Source organism: Indicator indicator, chromosome 3 (genome assembly GCF_027791375.1).
Source record: "Indicator indicator isolate 239-I01 chromosome 3, UM_Iind_1.1, whole genome shotgun sequence".
Taxonomy (NCBI): domain Eukaryota; kingdom Metazoa; phylum Chordata; class Aves; order Piciformes; family Indicatoridae; genus Indicator; species Indicator indicator.
The window spans coordinates 27,514,285-27,531,372 of NC_072012.1; positions in this window are offsets into that span (position 1 = coordinate 27,514,285).

The following is a 17,088-nucleotide window of genomic DNA, read 5'->3' on the forward strand; positions in this document are numbered from 1 at the left end:
CACAGAGAGAGGACATCCTAATTTTGTCTGTATAAACAGATCTATTGTGTAGGATATTATGACTGTGAAAATAACAGATGAAAGAAGATTGTTACATAAGCACCTATGTCAACTTTATGTGCTTGTCTGCCTGTCTCATCATATAAATCAAGAATTAATAAATCATGGACAGGAAAGTTAAGATGATAGAAAAACTCTGCAGAATTTTTAAGGACAGAAAGCTCATAATCAATTCTTCTACTAGTGATGTTAGAACTAGTATACATTTTAGACCAATGTATTTTAAGTAGTGTTATTTCAGTTTTTATATATCTTTGTGACTTTCCTTTTTGAGTGTTTTCTATATTGAAATGGTTTTCCATCTTCCTGATTAAATATGAAGTAGGAAAGTGAAAAGGTAACAAACAATAATTTCAGCGATAACATAAAGCAGTTCTTCAGTGATTTGTCTGTCAAACTTCAGACCATTAAGTTGCTCTATAAGCCTTCTGAAGATCTCATAATTTTTATTACAGTATAATTATAGATTAATAAATATCAAAAAGTATATATTAATAAATATCAAATAAAGATAAAAAAATTAATGCTGAGAATAGCAGAATTATCTCAAAATATCGGTAAATGATCCATGGCTATTTGGTCTTCCTTCTTCCATTAACAAATGCAGAATGTAGATATGTACATAATGTACAATTGTACAATACAGAAAAGCAGACAAAAACTACCTCAGAAGAGATAGGCAATAGATAATAGGAAAGTAATTTAGAGGCTTCAAAGAGGAATAATTGAAAGTAATAATTTTTCTTTATCAATATACTAAGTTTTTAACAAGTGCACAAATGTATTTGATTCTCATAGAAGCATAGAATCACTTGGTTGGAAAAGACCTATCAGGTCCAACCATAACCTAACATCTCTTTGTAGATAATTGTTAGACCATGTTCCTAAGCACCTCAAAGAGTGTAAATTTAAAATAATGTGATTCACACTAGGGTCTTGAATGTAGCTTAGCACTGCTGATATGTAAATGAAAATACTGCTTTTGAGATTAGTAAAGAAAATTGCTTTACTGAAAATTGCTTAGGTTTACAACTGACTTCCTGAATTATTTAGATTCAGGAAGTGCTATGACTATTAGATGTTACAGTCATTCATCATTTTACATTACACTGAAATCATATGAAGAGCATATAAAATTCCCTTCAAATGAAAAGATTTTTTCAAGTTAGAAGACTGACCTAAAGTGTCCATTGTCATGTTTTATAATCAGAATGTTCAAATTCTTGTCATAATTCCACTACAATACATTGTTAAATCTAGAGACAAATGTAGTGAATGCAGTAAAAATTTTGCATAAAATACATTTCCTGTAAGCTTGCATAATTTTATGCAAAAAAATATGATTTATGTAAATCATATGGACATTAAGTCCTGACAAATGAAATTTTGTTTATGAATAGTCTTTGATTTGATACATGAGATTTCTTATGTCTGTCGGGATTTGTTTTGTACCTTTATTGTATAAAGTTGCGTCTGCACATTGTCTGTATATAGAATCAGTCAGGGTTGGAAGGGACCACAAGGATCATCTAGTTCCAACCCCCCTGCCATGGGCAGGGACACCTCACACTAGATCAGGCTGGCCAGAGCCTCATCCAGCCTGGCCTTAAACACCTCCAGGGATGAGGCCTCAACCACCTCCCTGGACAACCCATTCCAGGCTCTCACCACTCTCATGGTGAAGAACTTCTTCCTCACTTCCAGCCTGAATCTCCCCACTTCCAGCTTTATTCCATTCCCCTTAGTCCTATCACTACCTGATATCCTAAAAAGTCCCTCCCCAGCTTTCTTGCAGGCCCCCTTCAGATACTGGAAGGCCACAATAAGGTCACCTCGGAGCCTTCTTTTCTCCAGACTGAACAGCCCCAACTCTTTCAGTCTGTCCTTATAGGAGAGGTGCTTCAGCCCTCTGATCATCCTGGTGGCCCTTCTCTGGACACATTCCAGCATGTCCATATCCCTCTTGTAATAGGGGCTCCAGAACTGGATGCAGTACTCCAGGTGGGGTCTCAGCAGAGCTGAGTAGAGGGGGAGAATCACCTCCTTCGACCTGCTGGCCACAATTCTCTTGATGCAGCCCAGGCTCTGGTTGGCTTTCTGGGCTGCAAGTGCACATTGACAGCTCATGTTGAGCTTCTCTTCCACCAGCACCCCCAAGTCCCTCTCCTCAGGGATGCTTTCCAGCCAGTCACTGCCCAGCCTGTATTTGTGCTTGGGATTGCCTCGACCCAGATGCAGGACCCTGCACTTGGTCTTGTTGAACCTCATGAGGTTGGCTTGTGCCCACCTCTCCAGCCTGTCAAGGTCCCTCTGGATGGATCCCTTCCCTCCAGCGTGTCTGCTGCACCACGCAGCTTGGTGTCATCAGCAAACTTGCTGAGGGTGCGCTCAATGCCACTGTCCATGTCACCGACAAAGATGTTGAATATCAGCTAAGCAATTCAGCTCCTTTTATAAAACACAGACTATGTTTTCTGGACTCTTAAGCATGAATTACCTGCCTTGCAAATTTCCTAATTAGTTCAAGCAATTTTCTTTCTGTCTCCAGGTAATGTGAGCCAATGATCTGAATCTGATGTTAACAAAATACACTGCTGAACAAATGTTTTAGGTCACAGTCTGTTTTTACAGCACGACAAACGGTGACTTATTTGTTCTCTAAGCCATATATTTGGATTTCTTTATTAATTAATTAGAGAGAAGTCTTAGACCTCCGTCATGATTCACATCTGTTTCAGACTATCCATTGATCCAACTGTCAACTTTCAAGGGAAAGCAGATTTTAAACATAGGATTTCAGTGTAAGAAGATAAAAGTGTTTCCACAGCATGGCCCACAATTCCATCTACCTGTCTGCATGAAGCCCCTAATTTTTTTAAAACTGCAGTTTCATTTCATTTGTGGTAGTTTCTATTTGCTTTATTCTGAAACAGCTCAATTTTTAATAAATCACAGATGAATACAACTTGAATTTATGCATCCATCTGGTCATGTTTTGGAATACAGTGCATGATTTTGCCTCTGTAGTGCACCTCATATTCTGCAGCAGATTATGCCCATAACAGAATCACTGACAGCAATGCAGAAGCTGAACAACTTCTGGAAGTTCATTTTGCATTTTTGCAGGATTAAGGAGCTAACACAAAATACTTGTCAAGATAAAATTACTGCCCTTAACTTTAAACAATGAAAAAAATAATCACACCCATTTTAAAATCCAGGTTGCATCTTCTGTGATGTTTCAATTAGTGAAATTTCGGGGAAATTCCTCCAGTTGACACTATTTTTGATAGCCATCCTCCAGGAGAAGCTGACCCAAACTGATGAAAGAGACTTTCTATATCATAAAAATCATGCTCAGGAATAAAATAGGAAAGACAAGGGAGGGATGTCCCAGAGCAGTCGTTGCTGAGAGACTGCCTAGGAATTGTTCTGCTTGTGGGAAGTGATGAGTGTAACATGATTTTGGCTTTAAAGTTGTTTGTTGTTTATTTTTTTCCCAGTCATTAAACTGTCTTTATTCTGACCCATGAGTGTTTCCCACTTCTGCTTGTCTGAATCTCTCTGTCAGCCCTCTGGGGAAGTGAGTGAGCAACTCAGCCCGTGCCAACCCACCACATTTGAACACACAACTTTAAAATTCTATCAAAATATAAATTTGATTTAAATCATAGTCATGAAATGCAATCTCACTCCTCAGTTCTGTATTTCAATATTTCGTTGAAGCTTTATATTGGTTGTTCTCAATATATCTCTTATATTAGTTGTCTTTTGATATGTTGAAATAATAGACTGTTAATATGCATAAAATGCATTCAGTCACTAATTCCACAGATGATTATATACCTGTGCAGAGTAACTATGTCCAGCTATTACATCCCCAAAGGACTCTGTGTTGTCATAAGCATATTGGTATACATTGTGAAGATTTTGTATGGATTTTGAAGTGATTTACATATTTTCAACATCTGATTCAGTTTCTTTTACTTGTTTCAGGGTCTGTCTTTGAATTAACTACCCTTGTCAAAGTGCCTGCCATGACAAAAAAAGATAAGCACAATGTTATTTGGACTCATTTATAAATAGAAAGATTAAGTTTTAAAATGGAGCTTCATGCATGGACATGTTTCTGTAATTTCACAGAACATCATTGGAAGAATGTTTGGTGGCAACCAACCAGACTTCAACCAAGGGCAAATCATGCCTGACAAACTAAAGGCTTTCTGTGGTGGAGTTACAACATCAATGGATAAGGGAAGAGCAACTGATGTCATCTATCCCACATGAAATCCTGGTCACGAAATTGAAAAAGCATGGACTTGAGGGAAGGACCACTGGCTGGATAAGAAAATGGATGGATGGCTGCACTCAGAGAGTTGCATTCAACAGACTCAACAGTGTCCAAATGAGGACCACTGATAAGTGGCATCCCTCAAAGGTCAGTGATATGGACAGTTGGTTTGAGTACACTCTCAGCAAGTTTGTGGATAATACCAAGCTGTGCGGTCAGGTTGCTGGAGGGAATGGATGCTATACAGAGGGATTTGGACAGGCTTTAGAGGTGCACCCAAGCCAACCTCATGAAGTTCAAACAGGCCAAGTGCAAGGTCCTGCACCTGGCTCAGGGCACTCCCAATCACAAATACAGGCTGGGCAAGGAGTTGATAGAGAGCATTCGTGAGGAGAAGGACTTGGGGGTGTCAGTGATGAAAAACTCAGCATTAACTGGCCATGTGCACTTGCAGCCCAGAAGGCCAACCATGTTTTGGGCTCCATCAAAAGAAGTATGACCAGCAGGATGAGGGAAATGATTCTTCCCCTCCACTCTGCTGTCATGAGACCCCACCCAGAGTACTGTGGCCAGTTCTGGTGCCCCCAGCATAACAGAGACATTGAACTGCTGGAGTGGGTCCAGAGGAGAAAAGAAGGCTCCAGGGAGACCTTATAGTGGCCTTCCAATACCTGAAAGGGGCCTCCAAGAAAGCTGGGAAGGGACTTTTTACAAGGGCTTGTAGTGATAAGACAAGAGAGAATGGATTGAAGCTTGAGGACCCCCTCCTTGAAGGTGTTCAAGGTCGGATTGAATGAGGCCTTGAGCAATCTGGTCTAATGAAGGTTGTCTCTGCCCATGGCAAAGGGGGTTGGATCTAGATGATCTTCAAGATCCCTTCTAATCCAAGGCATTCTATGAATTTGTGAATTAATCTATTAAACTTAATGAAAAGAAGTTGTATAAAACCTTGATGCAGCAACAAGCATGTTCAGGGAATAGTCTTACCCCATGAAAATAATTTAAAGCATAGGCAAGAGGTGACCATGAATAGTGTGTACTAAAGCTGTTCACCTTCACCTTCTTAGGAAAAGGCAGTAGTCTCAGTGCTGTCAGGCAGATGGATTCTGCTTACAGACATCAGCAGACATCAGGAATCACAGACAGATTCAGAAAATAATGTCTTTTTCATTCTGAGAATGCAAAATGCAATTTTTTTTTTCACCTTGGTTTCTCATGAAATGTAGATTTGTGCATCCAGCGATCAATTGTAGTACAATGCATGAATAGAGCAGACAAAATCCTCTAAATACCCAACTTTAGTTTGAAAATGCAGAACAAGGTAATGATTCTAAATTTTAGAGAAACTCATTGGAAAGAAAATGATGCTTCCTTTTTCTCTTGATGAAGCATTGTTAGACATAAGCTAACAGAAAAGAAAAGATAACATTAAACAGAAAAAATTGTTACCATCACTTGTCTTCACATTCCAAAAGTACCCCTGAAAGGGACTGTTCCTAAAGATCTTCACTGTAAGAGTCCTCAACTCAACAGTAATATCTTTCAAGTGTTCATCCAGGTTAGGAGACAGGTTTAGAGTTCTGTCAGGTTGGCTAGCTTGCTGCTTTTGTCTGGTCTGTAGTGATTTTCTTCATCTTGACTGGATTTCTAGGGCTTTTTTTGCACTGTCTGTAAAGTTAATAGAATTGCAAGAAAACTCAGATGACATTCAACAGTGAGGAACCTGTCTGCAGGTTCCTGGGCTTTTGCAGGAACCTGGGCTTTTGTTTTCTGCCTTTTCATGTCTTCTGTCTTTGCCTCATTGAAGAAATTATCTCAATGTCTTCTACCTTTTCTTTCATCTGAAAAGAAAAACTGCACCCAGAGTGAACCCATATTTGTGGGTTTTTGTTTATTTGGGGTTTTGGTGGGGTTTTGTTTTTTGTTTTTTTGGTTGGTTGGCTTGTTTTTAAAGTAAGCATGGGCTAACGACTCTATTTTGTGTTCAGATAGGTCGACATATTCTAAGACTTTGTGCATTCTACTCAAGTGTAATCCTGAGAAGATAAATGTGGCTTTAATAGGCACAATTAGACTGTTTTTACAGTGCATTCTTCCTGCAGCAGTAGGATGAAATTACTAGTACTGTACAGGGATCTTAAACATACCTCCGTTCGTAGTATAGAATCACACAAGGATAGAATCATTTAGGTTGGAAAAACCCATAAACCTGGCACTGTCAAGTACACCACCAATAAATCATTTCTCTAAATGCTCTATCTATATGTCTTTTAAATACCTCCATCTATGGTCTCTCAACCACCTCCTTCAGCAACTTGTCCAGTGCTTGACAATTCTATTTTTCCTAATATTCAATCTAAACCTCTCCTGGCACAACTTGAGTCTGTGTCATCTTGACCAGTTCTTACTTGTTACGTGGTAGAACAGACCAACACTCACCTTGCTACAACCTCCTATCAGGTAATTGTATAGAAAAATAAGGTCTCCCATCCTCTTCTACAAGCAAAATAACCCCAGTTCCCTCAGCCACTCCTCAGAAGACTTGTGCTCTAGACCCTTCACCAGCTTCACTGATCTTTGGACACACTTCAGCACCTTGATATCTTTCTTGTATTGAGGGACCCAAAACTGAACACAGCATTCAAGGCTCAGGCTTACTGGTGCTGGGTACAGTACTTCTCTGGTCTTGCCACACTATTTCTGATTTAACCCAGGCTCTATTTGTCTTCTTGGCTTTATTTGCCACGTGGGGACATTGCTGGCTCACATTCAGCTATTTGTTAACCAACACACCCAAGTCCTTCTCTGTCAGGTAACTTTCCAGCCTTTCTTCCCCAAGCCTGCATTGTTGTGTAGGGTTGTTGTGACCCAAGTTCAGGTCTTGGCTTTAGCCAGGTTTCACTAGGGAGGTGGTTGAAGCCCCGTCCCTGGAGATATTCAAGGTGAGGCTCAACAGGGCTCTGGGCAATCTGATCTAGTTGAGGATGTCCCTGCCTATTTGCAGAAGGGGTTGGACTAGATGACCATCAGAGGTCCCTTCAAACCCAAACCATTCTATGATTCTAATATTTTACTACAAGGAAAGAGTGAGAAATTAATTATCCAATTACAGCCAAAGGTATCAAATCAGAGGCATAATAGGAATCACATCATAATTAAAACTAAATAGATTTACAAGTTAGCTTGTAGCTGTCTCTATGCTAGATGTCTGAGTCCTCTTAGCTAGTGGAAACCTGACTAATACAAAAAATTATATTCAGCTATTCATCTGACCAGCCAGTTGCCTAAATGCAGTAACTGATGGCAAATTCAGGCAACTTCAGATGTCTGACAGATATTCAAAAGGCTACCATGTATAAAGTCCCACAAAAAATCCACTCCCTTCTGGAGTGGCACTGGGGGCAGAAGCAGAATACCTTAGGGCAAGTCAAGTGGCACTAGATAGTTGTGCTTACGCAACTGTATTGAACAGCATCTGTCTATTTAGTGTAAACCAAAGGACTCAATTTAGTTATTTTAGCTGCATGCTGAATCTCTCCTCATCTTCCATTTAGTTCTTTTGCAAATAGTAAAACAAATTTCCAAAGATAAAGTCACAGAATGACATAATCACAGAATGTTAGAGGTTGGAAGGGACCTTCAGAGATCATCAAGCCCAAACCCCCTGCATAAGCAGATTCACCGAGGGTAATCCGCACAGGAATGCATCCAGGTGGGTTTTGAAAGTCTCCACAGAAGGAGGCTCCACAACCTCTCTGGGCAGCCTGTTGCTCTATCATCCTCACTGTAAAGAAGTTTCTTCTCATGTTGAGGTGAAACCTTCCATGTTCAAGTTTGTATCCGTTGTTCCTTGTCTTATTAATGTGCACCACTAAAAAGAGCTTGGCCCTCTCCACTTGAGAAGGAAAACGAGGCTGGTGAGAGGCCTTGAGCACAAGCCCTATGAGGAGAGGCTGAGGGAGGTGGGACTGTTTAGCCTGCAGAAGAGGAGGCTCAGGGGTGACCTCATTGCTGTCTACAATTACCTGAAGGGAGGTTGTAGCCAGGAGGGGTTTGGTCTCTTCTCCCAGGCAACCAGCACCAGAACAAGAGGACACAGTCTCAAGCTGCGCCAGGGGAGGTTTAGGCTGGAGGTAAGGAGAAAGTTCTTCACAGAGAGAGTGGTTGGCCATTGGAATGGGCTGCCCAGGGAGGTGGTGGAGTCACCATCCCTGGAGGTGTTCAAGAGGGGATTGGACGTGGCACTTGGTGCCATGGTTTAGACAGTCATGAGGTTTAGGGTGACAGGTTGGACTCAATGATCTTTGAGGTCTCTTCCAGCCTTCTTGATTCTATGATTCTATGACACCCAGCCCTCAGATATTTATAGGCATTGATGAGATCTCCTCTAAGTTTTCTCTTCTCAAAGACTAAACAGCCCCAAGTCTCTCAGTCTCTCTTTGTAAGGGATATGTTCAAGTCCCCTAATGATCCTCATGGCTCTCTGTTGCACTCTCCCCAGTAGTTCTCTGTCTCTCTTGAACTGGGAAGCCCAAAACTGGACACAACACTCCAGGTGCAGTCTCACCAGGGCAGAGTAGTGGGGGAAGAAGAACCTCCCTAGACCTGCTGGACATACTTTTCTTGGTGCACCCCAGTACACCATTTGCCCTCAAGGGCACAATGCTGTCCCATGGAGCACTTGCTGTCCACTAGGACTTCAAAGTCTCTCTCCATGGAGCTGCTTTCCAGCACAGCAGCCCCTATCCGTTACTGGTGCCTGCTGTTATTCCTCCCCAGATGCAGGACCCTGCACTTGTCCTTATTAAACCTCATGAGGTTTGCCTGCACCCAGCTCTCCAGCCTGTCCAGGTCACACTGGATGGCTGCACAGTCTGACAGGTGTCAGCCAACCCCCCAGTTTTGTATCATCAGTGAACTTGCTGAGGGTATTCCAAATCCTCTCATCCGGGTCATTGATAAAGATATTGAACAAAACTGGACTCAATACTGATCCCTGGGGAACACCACTGGCCACAGGCCTCCAAGTTGACTCTGTGCCACCAATCACAACCCTCTGAACTCTGTTGTCATGGGCCCACCGAGCTAAGAACAGTTCACCTCGGTGGTTCCAGTCAAGATCAGGATCAGGATCAGAGTTTGTGTCCACCTGGGAAACTCTTGCAGCTAGATCTGCCTGATGGTTGTGGTGTTGTTCCTCAGTAGCTTTGCTCTTAGGAATGTGAGCATCGATGTGTCTCACTTTCACTGGGATTCTCTCAATGCGAGCAGCAATGTCTTGCCACAGATCTGCAGCCCAGATTGGCTTTCCTTTCCTCTGCCAGCCATTCTTCTTCCAGTCTTTCAGCCAACCCCACAAGGCATTGGCTACCATCCACGAGTCGGTGTAGAGATAAAGCTTTGGCCATCTCTCACGTTCAGCTACGTTAAGAGCTAGCTGGACAGCTTTTACCTCTGCAAATTGACTGGATTCTCCTTCTCCATCTCTCGCTTCTGCAACTCTGCGCGTTGGACTCCACACTGCAGATTTCCATCTCCGCTTGTTCCCAACAAGACGACAGGAACCGTCTGTGAACAAAGCATATCTCTTTTCATCATCAGACAGATCACTGTAAGGAGGAGCTTCCTCTGCACGAGTTACTCTCTCCTCTGGAGGTTTTGCACAGCTTGTGCCTTCTGGCCAGTTTGTGATCACCTCCACCAAACCAGGCCTTTCGAGATTTCCCATTCGAGCTCTCTGTGTTATCAGAGCCATCCACTTAGACCAGGTAGCATCTGTTGCATGATGTGGTGAAGAACCTTTGCCTTTGAACATCCAATTCAGAACTGGCAATCTAGGAGCTAGAAGAAGTTGTGACTCAGTTCCAATCACTTCAGAAGCAGCTTTCACTCCTTCATAAGCAGCTAAAATCTCTTTCTCTGTTGGAGTGTAGTTTGCCTCTGAGCCTCTGTAGCCACGACTCCAGAAACCAAGAGGACGTCCTCGTGTCTTACCTGGAGCTCTTTGCCATAAGCACCAGGTTGGTGCCACGTGATTGCCTCTTCTGTCTGTTTTGGTTTGACCTATTCTGGAATGGCCTTCTTGGAGCACGTCTGTTTCTGACAGCTGAAACTTGTATCCATCTGGAGGAAGAGGAATCAGAATCATCCTCCTTCATCAAGTTGGATATGGAGGTTTTAAGTTCCTCCTTCAGCTCTTTCATGCAATTCTTTATCTCTCCAGACAGAGCCTCAATGGCTGAAACCAAAGAAGTACGTGCAAGACTGTCCTCCAATTGCCTCATTTGGTCAGTGAAATGGCCAACAGTAGGAGGCACTCCACCATAATTTCTTGCCACAATCCTGCTTGCCAGAATAGTAGCATAATTAGGAGAAGCAAGCTTAATGAGCTTTTTGGCAAGGCCTGTTCCAACAGGAATTTCATCAGGATTCAGAGTCTTATGATCTCCATACATTACTTCTCTCACAGCAAACTCTCTCAGACGCTTGATTCCCTCAGCTATTGTGGTCCAAGGCTTAGGGTTCCATGGTAAATCATCTCTGCTGGGGTACCTCAGCAGGACTGCCAGTAGGAGGCGTGCCCACAGAGAAACTTTACCAATGCACTTGCCTAGGTGCCTGTCTATGCCTGTATCCTTTGAGAGCATCCCCAACTGAGAGGCCGACTTGTCGCCTACCACCAATGCTGGGGCTCCCATATCAAAACATCTGGCTAGCCAAGACAGGACTGGTTCGTTATCTCCTCTGATGTAATCCTTCCTCACATGTCTAATTTCCTGTCTGGGTGCATTAGCTGACTGTATGTCATCCTCATCATCATCATCATCCTGAGGTCGCTGTCCCCATATTCCTATTGTAATCCTCCGTTGAATTTCTTTGAGTTCAGAGGCTCTGCCAGCAGTTGCTAGTTTACCAGGGTCTACATCCTGACCTACATCTCCATCATCCATGTGGGGTCTCAAGAGGTCTGCCAGAGTTTTAAGGCTAACCTTCTCTTCCTCACCAGAAGGATCTTTCTTAACAAAGGGATCCTGAGTAGAAGGACCCTCATCTCCATCTGCACCATCTCCTGCAGCATCCGCATCTCCTCCTGCAGCTTGTTTGCGCTTTCTGGTGATAGTAGCAACCAAATTCACTGGTTGAGCTTTCACATTCACAGCAGAGTTGGAAGGAGTAGAGGAATTTTGTGCAGGGTTAGCAGGAGCAGAGGGAGTCTGTGCAGGTTGGCAGGAGGTGTGCTTTGAGATCCTGCAGCCACTGCTGCATCCATCTGGGCAGCAGAGGGAGGAGGAGGAGACTGTGCCTCGTTAATGGCGTCTGCCTGCACAGCTATGTCTGTCTGCGCAGCCATTTCTCTCTGTGTAGCTATGTCTGTCTGCGCAGCCATTTCTCTCTGCACAACTGTGCCTTAAGAGTCTGTTACATGTGTGACATGAAAACTGAACACAACTCAGCTAGGGATATGCTGGACCTTCAAACCAGAAACTATTTGGAAAAGGAACATGGTGGGACAATGCCAGCTTGAACTTTTCAGTCAGCAAAAAAGAAAACAAGCCAGAGCTGTAAGTTTCTGAATACCTAGCAGATCCAATGTCTGCCTCTTTTCCTCTAATTCCTTCCTTTTCTAGTTCAAATACAGAGGAAAACCAAGGAGGTAAATTAGGAAACATTTGCATTGCTGTTTTTCTCTCTTGGCTTTTTAAGTGAGAAAGAATTATCAGCCAGATTAGAAGGATATACAGAAAGATAAATAAGCAAACAAAAATCAGTTTTCCTTATTAAAAGGATACTTAATTACTGTAAAGTGAAACACCTATAGCATTTAATCTGATAATAGAAATAGGGGATTAAATTAATCAGCGTAATTGAACACAAAGTTAAAAGCAGTATGTATTAACGAGGTAAGAAAAATGACAGCATAATAAAGTGTTACATTATTAATTGTTTTAGCAAATCCTATTAGAACAACTGGATTGAAGGATCTTCAAAGTTGTCTTCATGAGCTTCTACTTTCAGTTATTATAAATCAATTATAAAATATAAGTTAGGTAAAACACTTGGTGTATAATAATGTCAGCAGTAGAATTTTACTTTGTAAGATCTCTGCCAAGATTCCATTTAACCATTTCTAGGATTTCTTCTGGTTTGGTACAAATTCTATAAGAAAAAAAAATCAGTTTCAGGTAATGATTTTTCCACTTATACTCTGAAAGAGAATAAATTGTGCAGAATATTTTATTCTTGATATGATTCTCACAAAAAAGCCTTCTGAGTGGTTATTTGATATTTAAAAAAATATATATATCAAGAATTAACCTTTTTAAAGTGATTATGTAACAAGTATTATGATATTTGATCATATGCATAGATTTGGAAAACTTTTATAGTGATACTGTACAGTAACACTATTTGTGTGATAACTAGTCATGAAATATTGTCCTGTGAGGGAAAATGTGGGACATTTGTTCTAACGTAGGTGGGTAAAATGGCAAAGAATGTAAATTCTTTGTTCAAGGCTAGACAAAGGGTAGCATAGCGCCAGGAGCAGAATTAGTCTTCAAGGTTTTCAGATTTCCAGCTCTCTGTTCCTTACAGAACATAGTTTTATTTCTTAGGTTTTTCCCTTTTGTTGTATCATTACAATATTTAATCCAATGGTCTCTTTTTTTGTGTGTGAAGAGGCTACCAAGAGTTCCAATTCTGACTACCTTTGAAGAAAACAAAAAGAAACTACCAAATTTTTAAGAGATTTTTTAAAAGAAAATGAATAACTTGCATTATAGAACATACCATCAGCTGGTATTCTCTTCTAAACTGACATGAAGATTATGCAAGGTTGTTGGTAAATCTTGGCCACTCTACAAATCAAAGCAAAAGTTCCATTTACTTGTGATTATTTCACAAATTTATCACTTCATTTTCTCATAAGAGTATGAGGATATTCATAATAAAATACCTTATCCTGTGAGAGAAATTCTCAATGTATCTGCTTGTGTTATTTGTCTGCCTGTAACCTGGAAATTCTAGACCAAGAAAGGCAGATTCAAAAGATTTGACTTCCTCAGTGGTTAAGGAACATAATGATCTGTAACCATGTGCAACGTGATCTAAACCAACCTGCTTTACCAGAGAGGTTTGAATGGACGATCTCTGGAGGTCCCTTCCAACCCCTACCATTCTGTAACTCAGTGATTCATTTAATATTCCCCCAAACTACATGGATGGGATAAATTCAATTTCACAGAGTACATGAAAAACTGAAAACTTAGAAGCAACTGTTAACTCACCCTGTTTGCAGTGTCATTGAGTGACATTCTAATTACCTTGCTGACAGTATAAAATCCTGTCACGCAGCAGAGTAAAACATAAAATGAAAACACTGGTGTCACTGACAGTGAAATTGACTCAAGAGGATGTGTCTCTTACTCTCTGTGTGTGGCTATTATATATTCAACAGCAGGCAACACCTCACAAAGGCAGGCATGCGACAGAAACAATGCAACCACATGCTGCCTGCAAGAACTGTGTCACAGGAAGGCCTTTGGGAAAGACCAATGACATTCGTCTATGCCTTCTGCTTTCACAGACTGATTTTACTCCACAGGTCTGGCAAACCAGTAGAACTTTTTGAATTCTTATTACAAAGATTATTGTCTCCAGTCTTTCATTACTATTTCAAGGACAACTTTTTTTCTGGAACACTAGAACACATGTACATATGAAGATGTATAAGAATTTATGGACAAATGCATGGGAAAGTGAAAGGACAAGGAGTTACCTAAGGATAATGTTTGAAATACTGACATTAAATCACAGAAGAGTAACAGATTATAGAATAGGAGCTTCAGTGAGCAAGTAAGCACTATGGTGGAGCAAAACCATTTTGATATCATACCAGTGATGTCACTGCAACAAATAGATGTTACTAACAGATATCATACCAGTGATGTCACTGCAACTAATAGATGTTGCTAACAAATAGCAACTAAAGTACAATGTCTGTACTTGCAGGTATGTATAGACTGATGGATGGATATATTTCTGAAATGGATTCCTATTTTTTTTGTAGACTGATCTATTCAATGTCACTTTAGAAATGTTGTTGCTCTGATTACTTTCTGCTAACAAAATATAAGCTGTTTTCAGGAAATCACAGCTTGAGGCTAAGTCAGCTAAGGGCTTGAAACAAAGACCCTGACAGTATGAGTAAAGTTCATGCCACAGCACTTGAAAATACACGCATATGATACTGGTCACCTCAGGGCCACAAAAAAATGTGTCACAAATGGTCAGTTGCTATTCACTAAAGGCACTCAGTCTTATAAACTGGGGAAAATTGTTTTAAGGAAAACAATGAGGCAAAGAAAAAATATACAATATGCATCCCATATACAGTAAAACTTGAATACAGCATGGAACTGTTAATCAGTGAAGAAAGATGAAGTAAGCAGACTCTTGGGAAACATATAAATAGAGTTTTAAGTAAACTGTAAGCAAGTAAAGTGAAGGGAAAAAACCCTCCATCAACATTAAATGTTTCCTGACAAATGATTAAGTATGTTGATAAATTACCATGCTTGTATATCTTCTTCCTGAGGAGACTTCTGCCTTGACTTTAGCACCCAGAGTAGTGAGCCTAGCACCAGGGAAAAGGGTCGGTACTAGAAGGTCTGTCTTTATCAGTTTTGCTTCTGTCGTTATAAGCTGATATAGTAATTCATTGTGACTGAGTTAACAACTCCTTAACTAGACTGATAATACTTTAATTCATCTAGCAATAAATCCTTTGTTCTGTATATAAGTCATGTTTCTTAACCCACAGAAATTGCATGCAGTCTTTGGTCTGATACCCTGCCCTTGAGCTCATTTGTCATTTATATGCAGCACTGTAATTCCAAAATAGCAGAATGACTGAAAGCACCCACAATTTTATTCACGCTTTAGCATTTATTCCAAGTATTCTTGTTTTAACTCATTTAACTCAATCCTGTAGAAAATCATATTCAATTACCAAACTGAATTATTCAGCAGCAATCTCATTAACTATAAATGAAATTTCCATGCCTACCACATATTTATTTCCCAGTATTTAAGGCATTTTTGAAAGCTTGATGTGACATTATTTGGTTCTCATTTTAATGCAGACATTTTTAACATCCTTCATACACACTGTCAGGTTTGGAAGCTTAGCCATGGCTTATAATCATTTCATCAATACAAAAAAAACATTAGTTTTATAGAATGACATTTTGCATTCAGAATTTCCAAAATATAATCAGGGACTAACTCAGTAGACAACTAGACTCATTTAAGGCTACCAAATATCTATATGAAGAAATAAAGTCTCCATTTAAAAATCTCATATTCCAAAAAGCTTAATATCTTATTTTGATAGGCTAATGAAAGGGGGAAAAAAAATCTGTGAACTTTAGCCCAAAATAGAACTGATATTTATGCTACATTATTTTCACATTCCAAACTACCCTACAGGTGAATGCTGATGCATGCTAGTATCTTGACAGAGTTGCTGTAATTTAAGAATTACTGACAGCTATACACCAATGAATATCACAAATATCATGAAGATCTGGTAAATCAGCATAACTCTCTTAAAACAGTTTGCATTGCTGATGTGTGATGTCAGTGTCTATCTCTAGACCTGAAAATACTTGGTACATTTTGGATGCAAGAAAAACATTTGGATGTAGGAAAAGTTCATTTCTAGGAATATCTGCTGAAGATATTGCCCTTATAGCTTACCCGAAAGCAAAATACAAGCAAATAGATAAAGAAATAAAAACATTATTTAACTGAAATAAAATCAAACTGAAGTGGAAGATTTTCTCACTGAAAAGAAGCAAAACAATGTTTAAAATATCTCTTTTCTACTAACACTTTTCATCTGCCTCAGATATACATGTTTTATTTGGGGCTTTTTTCCTGGGGGGGGGGGGGGGGGGGGGGGGGGGGAGGAAAGAGGTAAATTGACAAAACCATTTCCCATCTACCTTGTGTATTGTAACCCTAGATTCCCCAAAGTTTGTGAAATCCTGATTTGAGATTTTCTCTTGCTCAGCTGAGTTTGAATTAAAATCCCCAAACAAAATGCTCATGACACTATTTTTGAGAAGATCTTGAGATGGTTATTCACTCTGTATAAGTAGTTTAAAAATTAGAGGCATCCAGGACTAGACTGCTAGCTAAGCTGTCTCTCAGCTGAGTGCCTGAATGGGACCAATAGCTTGTAGCTTCACTAATATGTATTAATTAACTCATACAGTGTGAAAGATCTCCAGAAGAAAATATTTTGATCACCCCTGTTATTTGGTTTGATGTGCAATGGATCCCAAAAGTAGGAACAGTGTCCCCTGTGTCACCATCAAATCCCGGGCAGCAGATCTGACACATAACCTTAGATTTAACGTAAGTTTATCCACATCCCTATATTCATAACTACCAGGCAGGACAGGATGTGAATGCTCATCACTCAGTGTCGAAGAGACACTTAGACAGCTGGCTGTTTAATATGTTTAATACATTGTATTTGCAGGAAAATGTGCTCCTACTGGATGCACAAACGTGTCTTCCTTTGAGAGGAATGTAAAGGAATGAATGAGCAGCACGCTGTTTTCTCCAGGGTTCTTTTAAAGAGTCAGTTGCTAGGGTATGTATAAGACAGCAGCAATGAGAAATTCATGGATTTCAGGATACAAACTTTGCATAGCTCTGTAGCAAAT